This window comes from Neomonachus schauinslandi, chromosome 16 (assembly GCF_002201575.2).
Source record: "Neomonachus schauinslandi chromosome 16, ASM220157v2, whole genome shotgun sequence".
Classification (NCBI taxonomy): Eukaryota; Metazoa; Chordata; class Mammalia; order Carnivora; family Phocidae; genus Neomonachus; species Neomonachus schauinslandi.
The window spans coordinates 26,275,345-26,284,732 of NC_058418.1; the positions used below are offsets into that span (position 1 = coordinate 26,275,345).

At 40.1% G+C, this 9,388-nt stretch overlaps 1 pseudogene; it reads left to right on the forward strand.

The window, feature by feature from the left end:
* Positions 1-457: 457 nt before the first annotated feature.
* On the forward strand, positions 458-655 carry LOC123323326 (annotated as a pseudogene).
* The last annotated feature ends 8,733 nt before the right edge of the window (positions 656-9,388 follow it).

The following is a 9,388-nucleotide window of genomic DNA, read 5'->3' on the forward strand; positions in this document are numbered from 1 at the left end:
ACAGAGTCGGCTTGGGATTCTCTCTCCCTCTACCCCTCCCACTCATGGGCGCTCTCTCTCTCTCAAAAATAAATATTAAAAAAAGAGAGAGAGGGGTGCCTGGGTGGCTCAGTGGTTAAGTGTCTGCCTTCGGCTCAGGTCATGATCCCGGGGTCCTGGGATCGAGCCCCGCATCGGGCTCCCTGCTCAGCGGGAAGCCTGCTTCTCCCTCTCCCACTCCCCCTGCTTGTGTTCCTGCTCTCGCTATCTCTGTCAAATAAATAAATAAAATCTTAAAAAAGAAAAAAAAGAGAGAGTACTATGAGCAATTATACACGATAAATTGTATAACCTAGAAGAAATGCACAAATTCCTAGAAATACACTATCTACCAAGACTGAGTCATGAACAAATAAAAAATCTGAATAGACCTGTAACTAGTAAGAAGACTGAGTCATTAATTTAAAAACTCCATAAAAAGACTATACTTTCAGGGACCATTTCTATAGTTTGTTACTAGAGAAGTTTCTCTGAATGTATAGAGTACCAAAAACCATGAGGAGGGAGTGTAGCATTCTCTCCTAAGCACGAAGCCAGCTCTGGGTGTTGTTTCTGTGGCTGCTTTTGCCATAGTTGACTGTTCTCTACCTTTGGGAGAGCAAGAGGGAAAACAGAAACAAAAACAATCTCCATAAAGAACACTCAAAACCAGACGGCTTCACTGGTGAATTCCACCAACCATTTAAAGAAGTAACAGACCTTTCTCAAACTCTTCCAAAAAATTGAAGAGAAGGGAACACTTTCCAACTCATTCTATGAAGCCAGCATTACCCTGATAGCAAAGCCAGACAAAGACACTACAAGAAAACTGTAAATCAATGTCCTTTATAAACACTGCTGCAAAAATCTTCCAAAAAATACTAACAATCAGGATTCAACAGTACATTAAAATGATTATACACCATAACCAAGCACAATTTATTCCTTTAATGCAAGGATGGTTCAACATATGAAAATAAATCAATGTGATACTCTGTACTAACAGGATGAAGGAAAAATTCACATGATCTCAACTGATGCAGGAAACATTTGACAAAATTCAACATCCTTTCATGATTAAAAAAAAAAAGTATTCTACAACCACTCTACAAACTAAAAACACAAGTAAACTACCTCAACATAATAAAATCTATATATGAAAAGCCCAAAGCTAACATCATGCTCAAGGGTGAGACTGCAAGCTTTTCCTCTAAGACCTGGAACAAGACAAAGATGTCCACTTTCACCACTTCTTTCCAACATAAGACTGGAAGTCCTAGCCATGGCAATTAAGCAAGAGAAAGAAATAAAAGGCATCCAAATTGGAAAAGAAGTAAAATTATCTCTGTTGATGGCATGTTATACATGTAGGGAAAACTCTATAAAGCATTGCACCAAAAACAACTTTAAAAAACCTGTTAGAATAATAAACAAATTAAGCTAAATTGTAGGACACAAAATCAACTTGCAAAAACCAGTTGCAATTCTATACACTACCAATGAACAATATGAAAGGAAATTAAGAAAACAATTCCATTTACAATAGCAACAAAAACAATAAAATACTTAGGAATAAACTTAAACAAAGAGGTCAAAACTATATACACTGAAAACTATGAACTGTTGTTGAAGGAAGTTAAAGAAGACACCAGTAAGTAGAAAGATATCCCATCTTCATGAGTTGGAACAGTTAGTATTATTAAGATGTCAATACTACCTGAAACAATCTACAGGTTCAATGCAATTCCTATCAAAATCCCAATGACTTTTTTGCAGAAGTCCATCCTAAATTTCATATGGAATTCCAAGGGACCCAAAATAACCAAAATAATCTTGAAAAAAAAAAAGAACAAAGTTGGAAGTTTCACACTTTGATTTCAAAACTTATTACAAAGCACAGTATTAAAAACAGTGTAGTACTGTCATAAAAACAGATACACAGACCAAAAGAACAGAACAGAAAGCCCAGAAATATACCCTCACATATAAGGGTTAAATAATTTTTTTGAAAGTGCCAAGACCATTCAATGGGAAAAGGACGGTCTTTTCAACAAACTGTGCCAGAAAAACTAGCATCCACATGCAAAAAAATGTTGGACCCTTTTCTCTCACACCATATACAAAAACTAACTCAAAGTGCATCAAAGATTTAAATATAAGACCTGAAGCTATTAAAGTCTTAGAAGAAATGATGGGAGAAAGCTTTGATACTGGATTTGGCAATGATTTCTTGCATGTGACACTAAAAGCAAAGACGACAAAAGAAAAAAACAGATAAATTGGACCATATCAAAATTAAAAACTTTTGCACATAAAAGGTCACTATTACAGGGTGAAAAGGCAATTCACAAAATGGGAGAAAATATCTACAAATCATATATCTGATATATCTGATATGCCAAATATATAAAGAATTCCTACAATTTAACAACAAAAAAACAAACCACCCAATCCAAAAATGGGCAAAGGACTTGAATAGACATTTCTCCAACAAGATAATACAAATAGGCAATCAGCACCTAAAAAGATGTTCAATTTCACTAATCATCAGAGAAATGCAAATCAAAACCACAATAAGGTACGGCCGGCTGGCTCAGTTAGTAGAGCATGCAACCCTTGATCTTGGCATTGTAAATTCAAGTCCCACACTGGGTGTAGAGCTTATTTAAAAAAAAAAAACAAAACCCACACAATAAGATATCACTTCACATCCATTAGGATGGCTACTATCAAAAAAACCAGAAACAAGTACTGGGGGTTGTACAGCAGTTGGAACCTTTGTGCACTATTGACTGGATTATAAAATGGTGTAACAGCTATGGAAAATAGTTGGCAGCTCCTCAAAAATTTAAAATTAGACCTTCCATATGATCCAGCAATCCCACTTCTGAGTATATATCCAAAAGAACTGCAATATCTAAGAGATATTTGCACATCCATGTGCATAGCCACATTATTCATAATTGCCAAGAAGTGGTAGCAATCCAAATGTCCATCAATGGAAGAACTGAGAAACAAAATGTGGCTTATACATACTGTATTTGTTAGTTCTCCAGAGAAACACAACCAAGAGGATGTATACATAGAGATTTATTCTAAGTAATTGGTTCATTTGACCACAGAGGCTGGCACGTGTAAAATCTGCAGGGTAAAATGGCAAGCTGGAGCCCCAAGAACCAATGTCCCAGTATGAGTCTGAAGGTAGTCTGCTGAGAACTAGCAAGAACTGATGTGGCAGATGAAGTCCAAAGGCAGTCTACTGAAGAAATCTCAATTGCTGAAGGAGGTGGATCTTTTTTGTTCTCTTTAGGCCTTTAACTGATTGAATGAGGCCCATTCATATAATGGAAGGCAATCTCTTTTATTCAAAGCCCACCAATTTAAATATTACTCTCCTCCAGAAACACCCTCACAGAAATACTCAGAACAATGTTTGACCAAATACCTGGGAACCACATGATCCAGCCAAGTTAATACATAAAATTAAACATCATACATACAATGGAATATTATGCTGTCTTAAAAGGAAAGAAATCCTGTCACATGTTACAACATGTTATGAACCCTGAGGACATTATGCTAACTGAAATAAATCAGTCACAAAAGTACCATTATACGATTTCACTTATATGAGGTAACTAAATGTAGGGTAAGTGCCTGACATTAAGCTTCTGATTGCCAAGACATCCATTTCAAAGATATCATCTTGAATAAACATATTGCCAGCTATATGACACAGCCACTAGGTAAAACAACCAGATTAGGAACTAGGTTACCCGTGAAGTTCCCCTTACAGAAAAATGCTGGGTAACTTAGATAACTGACCACTTGAGTGAACCTGCTTCCACTCTCCCATGCCCTCATTTCTGCTCTTACACTTCAAATTAGCCAATAATGAGTGACCCCTCAAAAGCCCAGACATTCCACCCGCAGACCCTAATAAAGTCAGAGCCCCAGCTCCTCCCACTATCCCCGTCTCTCTACTTGGGACCTTACAGGTACCATGTACCCTCCAGGACTTGCAAGTAATAAATCCTGTTCCTCAAAATTCCCTGTTTTTGCTGAGGTGCACCCTGTGATCATTAAGAACCAAAAGGGTCAGTCCAGTCACAGCCCAGGCCCCCATGGGGGAAATATCAGTGGAGCTCGCTGTAAGAGGGGCCCAGGCGAGTGCCTCAGGCATTCCTAGCTGAGAGCAAAAAGGCTCACGGACTGGAGAGCATCACTAAAGTAGTGAAATTTATACAAAGTAGAATGATGGTTATCAAAAGCTGGGAAGGGGGCAATGGAACTTATTGTTTAATAGGTACAGAGTTTCAGGGCACCTGGGTGGCTTAGCCAGTTAAATGTCTGCCTTTGGCTCGGGTCATGATCCCAGGTTCCTGGGATCAAGCCTCATGTCGGGCTCTCTGCTCAGCGGGGAGCCTGCTTCTCCTTCTCCCTGTCCCCCTGCCCCTCCCCCTGCTCACACTCTCCAGCTCTCTTTCAAATAAATAAAATCTTTAAAAAAAATGGTTAAAATGGTAATTTTTATGTTATATATATCTTAACCAGTAAGAGAGATGTCAACTAAATGTAATATGTAGGCTTTATTTAGATCTCAATTCAAATTAAGTAACTATAAGATAATCAAGAAAACAGTGTCTAGATATCTAATGACATTAAATTATTGATTTGGGGGAATTATATTAGTAAACAGAGACTACGTAATAAAAACAGAGTTCTTAGCTTCTAGAAATACATATTGAAATATAAATATATAGATATGTTCTCTGAGATTTGCTTCAAAATAATTTCAAGCTGGGGTGAGGAGCAAGACTAGACCCAAGACTAGCCTAGAGTCAGTAATACTGGAATAAAGTGATGGGTACAGAGTGGTATATTACACTGTTTCTCTACTTCTGCTTATGTTTGAAAAAAAGAGTTGTTTTTGTTGTTGTTTTTAATGAATGGCATCTTAGAATTAAAGAAATAGAGTAACAGTGCCATCCCATCACGGAGCAATGCTCTCAGGTACTGCTGAGACCACTGGCCCCAATGGCCTGTGGCAGGCAGAATGGCGTACAGACACATCCACATCGAAATTGCTAGAGCTTGTAAATAGGTTAGCTTATGTGCCAAAGGGTCTTTAGAGACATGATTAAGGACATAGATGGTGGTACCACACTGAATATCTGGATGGGTCCAATGTAATCACAAGAGTCCTTAAAAGCAGAAAACCTTTCTGGGCTACAGTTGGAGGAGAGATCGGAAACTTGGTAGGGACCAGCTCTGAAGACAGAGGAAGGGATCTCAAGCCAGGAATGCCAGTGGCCTCTGGAAGCTACAAATGGCCCTCAGCTGACAGCCAGCAAGGAGATGGATACCTCAGTCCTACAACTGCAAAGAACTAAATTCTACCTACATTCTGAACAAGCAAGGACATGTGTGCTCTCTTACAACCTCTCAGGAGAGGAACACAGCCTGCTGACACCTTGATTTTAGGCTGGAGAAATGCAAGTTGCACTTCTGACCTACAGAACTGTAAGGTAACAAATGTGTTCTTTTAGACTGCGAAATGTATGATAATCTGCCATGGCAGAAATGGAAAACTAATACATGGTCCAAAACATCTACGACTTTTAATGTTTCTGTCTGCCTTTTACATTTTTTCCCCTACCTTCCCTTGGTATAAGGCTAGAGTCTATGCTGCTTATTCACCACTTCAAATGTGCTATGGGCGTGTAAAGCAAATATACATTCGTTCATTCATTCCACACCAACAAGCAGCTAACTGAGGAGTGGCTGCTCTGTATCAGGCAGGCAGTAAGCCGGGCACTAGGGCCGTGATGGGGACCATCCTAAGAGACTGGTGTGTGCACCCAGACCTGCAGCTGTACGCACACTGGCTTTATCTACAGCACCCTGACTCCAACCAAACACAACCAGCCGTGGGTGCTGGGGGTAGCTAGGCTTAGCAGGCTGCAAAGTTTCCCAGGTAACTGGTACCAGCAATTTGCTGGTGCAAGATTCTTAAAGTAGTTCCAACACCAACAGCAGGAGTCATCTGAGCTGCGTAGTTAAACGTGCATCTCCCTGGACCCAAGACCTCAAAAACCAACAGGGATGGATCCTGGGATTCTGCATTGTAACAGGATCTTCAATTGATTCTTAGGCATCCCGAAGTTTGAGAAGCCACAGTGGGGTATCGGGGGCCCAACCCCAGCTCTCTGGGAGTAACAAGGCTCTGAGTAAGAGCCACACAGCCTATAAGTAATGTCTAAAAACAACAGTGCAGGGAAAAAAAAAAGTGCAAAGATCTGATGGTAACCGTTTTGGTGACTGCAGAGGTAAAATGCTGAGTATACAATTAAGTTTGCAGACTACCCTCAAACATGTAAAAATCGAGAAGTTAGTTTGTTCACAAGTTTCTCTAGCAATATAACAAAAAGCATGAACAGTGTTAACAGTGGCAAATGCTCAGCAGTGGGCTTATAGAAGATTTGCACTTTTTGTGTTATGCATTTCAGTGTTGTTTGAGTATTTAAAAACAAATATTTACTGTGCTTCCTATGCGTCTATATTCCAAAATAAAAAGTTTAAAGAAAGCATTACTTTTGCTCTTAGAAGATTGAAAAGAATGTCATTTTGTAAATTATATAAACTAAAATTAAAGTAGGGGTTGCCTGGGTGGCTCAGTCATTAAGCGTCTGCCTTTGGCTCAGGTTGTGATCCCAGGGTCCTGGGATCAAGCCCCGCGTCAGGCTCCCTGCTCTGCAGGAGTCCTGCTTCCTTTCCCACTCCCCCTGCTTCTGTTCCCTCTCTCGCTGTGTCTCCCTCTGTCAAATAAATAAATAAAATCTTTAATTAATTAATTAAAGTAAAATCAGCAACAATTGCTAAAATTAAATCTTGATATCTGCATTTACGTCTTCCCCTAATTTTGCTATTTTACCCTGGGAACACCTAAGAACAAATAGACATATTTAAAGAATATTTCACTTTACCTTTTAGATACTGAAGATCTTCCATATTGTCTTCTGCGAGGCCTAGCCGATGAAGACATCTTAAGTCCTAGGAAAATAAATTGCATTTTTTAGGATTAAATTAGAAAACCATTTTACAATATCAATAGCACTGTGAAACATTTATGAGCAGCAATGCTTGCTTCCAACCTCCACCCATACCAACTTTTCAAGCAAACACAACAATGAAGACCAGCTAATGACAACCCTGAGATACCCTCCCAACTCTACTTCTCTGCTAAAGAAAAAGTCTAAGTCAACACAACATCTAGGGAGGATGCAGGGAGCACTGGCAAAAAGGCTCACAGACTGGAGAAAACGAAAAGAGATATGAGTATGAACTAAAATGCACAGTGGCAAGGTGTAATGAAACAAACTTTATTTCACTGATTTCAGTTCCACTTTGGTTGTCCTGTCTTCCTTCAGAACCATGTGATGCTTGATAAGGAGACATGACAAAGGCAAACCACCACAAAACACACTGTCCAAAGCCAGATTTGGGGCCAGCAAGGATAGTTTTCTTTTCCTTAATGAATTCATTTGTGCATTGCCTACATCTGAAAAGATGCTGAGATGTCTATGACTAAAAGGGAGAACAATAAAGCGTTAAAATAAGGAGGAAAAAGAAGCACCAAAATAAGGAAGTTTTCCATTATTTTTTTTAAAGATTTATTTATTTGAGAGAGACAAAGAGAGCACATGCACACGCACAAGCACAGTGGGTGGGAAGGGCGGAGAGAGAATCTCAAGCAGACTCCACATGGAACATGGATCCTGACGTGGGGCCTGATCCCACAACCCTGAGATTAAGAGTCAGCTGCTCAAATGACTGTGCCACTCACGTGCGCCTCCATTATTTTAAATGATATAATTCACGCACCATAAAATTCACCCTTTTAAAGTTAAATTTTATGGTGTGTTTTAGTACATTCACAAAGTTGTGCAACCATCACCACTTATGTAATTCCAGAACATTCTCTGATCACTCCCCCTCCATCAAAAGAAATTCCAGCAGCAGTCACACTCTATGCTCCCGAACCCCCAGCCTCTGGCAACAAATCATGTACTTCCAGTCTCTTTGGAATATGTATTTCAGACATCTGATATAAATAGAATGTCCTCTTTTATATCTGGCTTCCTTCATTTAAAAGCATGCTTTGGGATGTTGTGAGATGCATGCATCAGTATTTGCTCCTTTTCATGGCTAAATACTATTCCACTGTATGGATATACCACTTGTTCATCCATTCACCAGTTGATGGTCATTTGGGTTGTTTCCACTTTTGGGCTATTATAAACAATGCTGCTATGAACATTTGTGTAACAGATTTTTGTGTGAACACATACTCAATTCTCTTGGGTACACATTTAGGAGTGGAATTGCTGGGTGATATGGTAATTATGCTTAACTTTTTGAGGAACTGCCAGACTGTTTGCCGCATATGCTGTACTATTTTACACTGTCACTAGCAATACATGAGGGTTTCAATTTCTCCCCAACCTTGCCAACACTTGACATGAATCTTAAATAGCAGTCTTCAAATTGGTTACATGGACCTGGGGATAGGAAGACATTCTGTGGGGATCGTGAGCATGAGCATGATGGATACTCTGAAAATAATTTCAGGCCCCCTGCTTCCGTAAGTACTCTTTCCCACCTGGACTTGATCTAACAGGGTGAAGAAGGGCCTGTAACCTCCTTCTCCTCTCCTCTTGCTCGATCACCCTATCCCACTGCACAAAAGAAAGACCAACTGACATGGCAGAAATGGAAAACTAATACATGGTCCAAAACATCTACGACTTTTAATGTTTCTGTCTGCCTTTTACATTTTTTCCCCTACCTTCCCTTGGTATAAGGCTAGAGTCTATGCTGCTTATTCACCACTTCAAATGTGCTATGGGCGTGTAAAGCAAATATACATTTGTTCATTCATTCCACACCAACAAGCAGCTAACTGAGGAGTGGCTGCTCTGTATCAGGCAGGCAGTAAGCCGGGCACTAGGGCCGTGATGGGGACCATCCTAAGAGACTGGTGTGTGCACCCAGACCTGCAGCTGTACGCACATTGGCTTTATCTACAGCACCCTGACTCCAACCAAACACAACCAGCCGTGGGTGCTGGGGGTAGCTAGGCTTAGCAGGCTGCAAAGTTTCCCAGGTAACTGGTACCAGCAATTTGCTGGTGCAGGATTCTTAAAGTAGTTCCAACACCAACAGCAGGAGTCATCTGAGCTGCGTAGTTAAACGTGCATCTCCCTGGACCCAAGACCTCAAAAACCAACAGGGATGGATCCTGGGATTCTGCATTGTAACAGGATCTTCAACTGATTCTTAGGCATCCCGAAGTTTGAGAAGCAAGCCA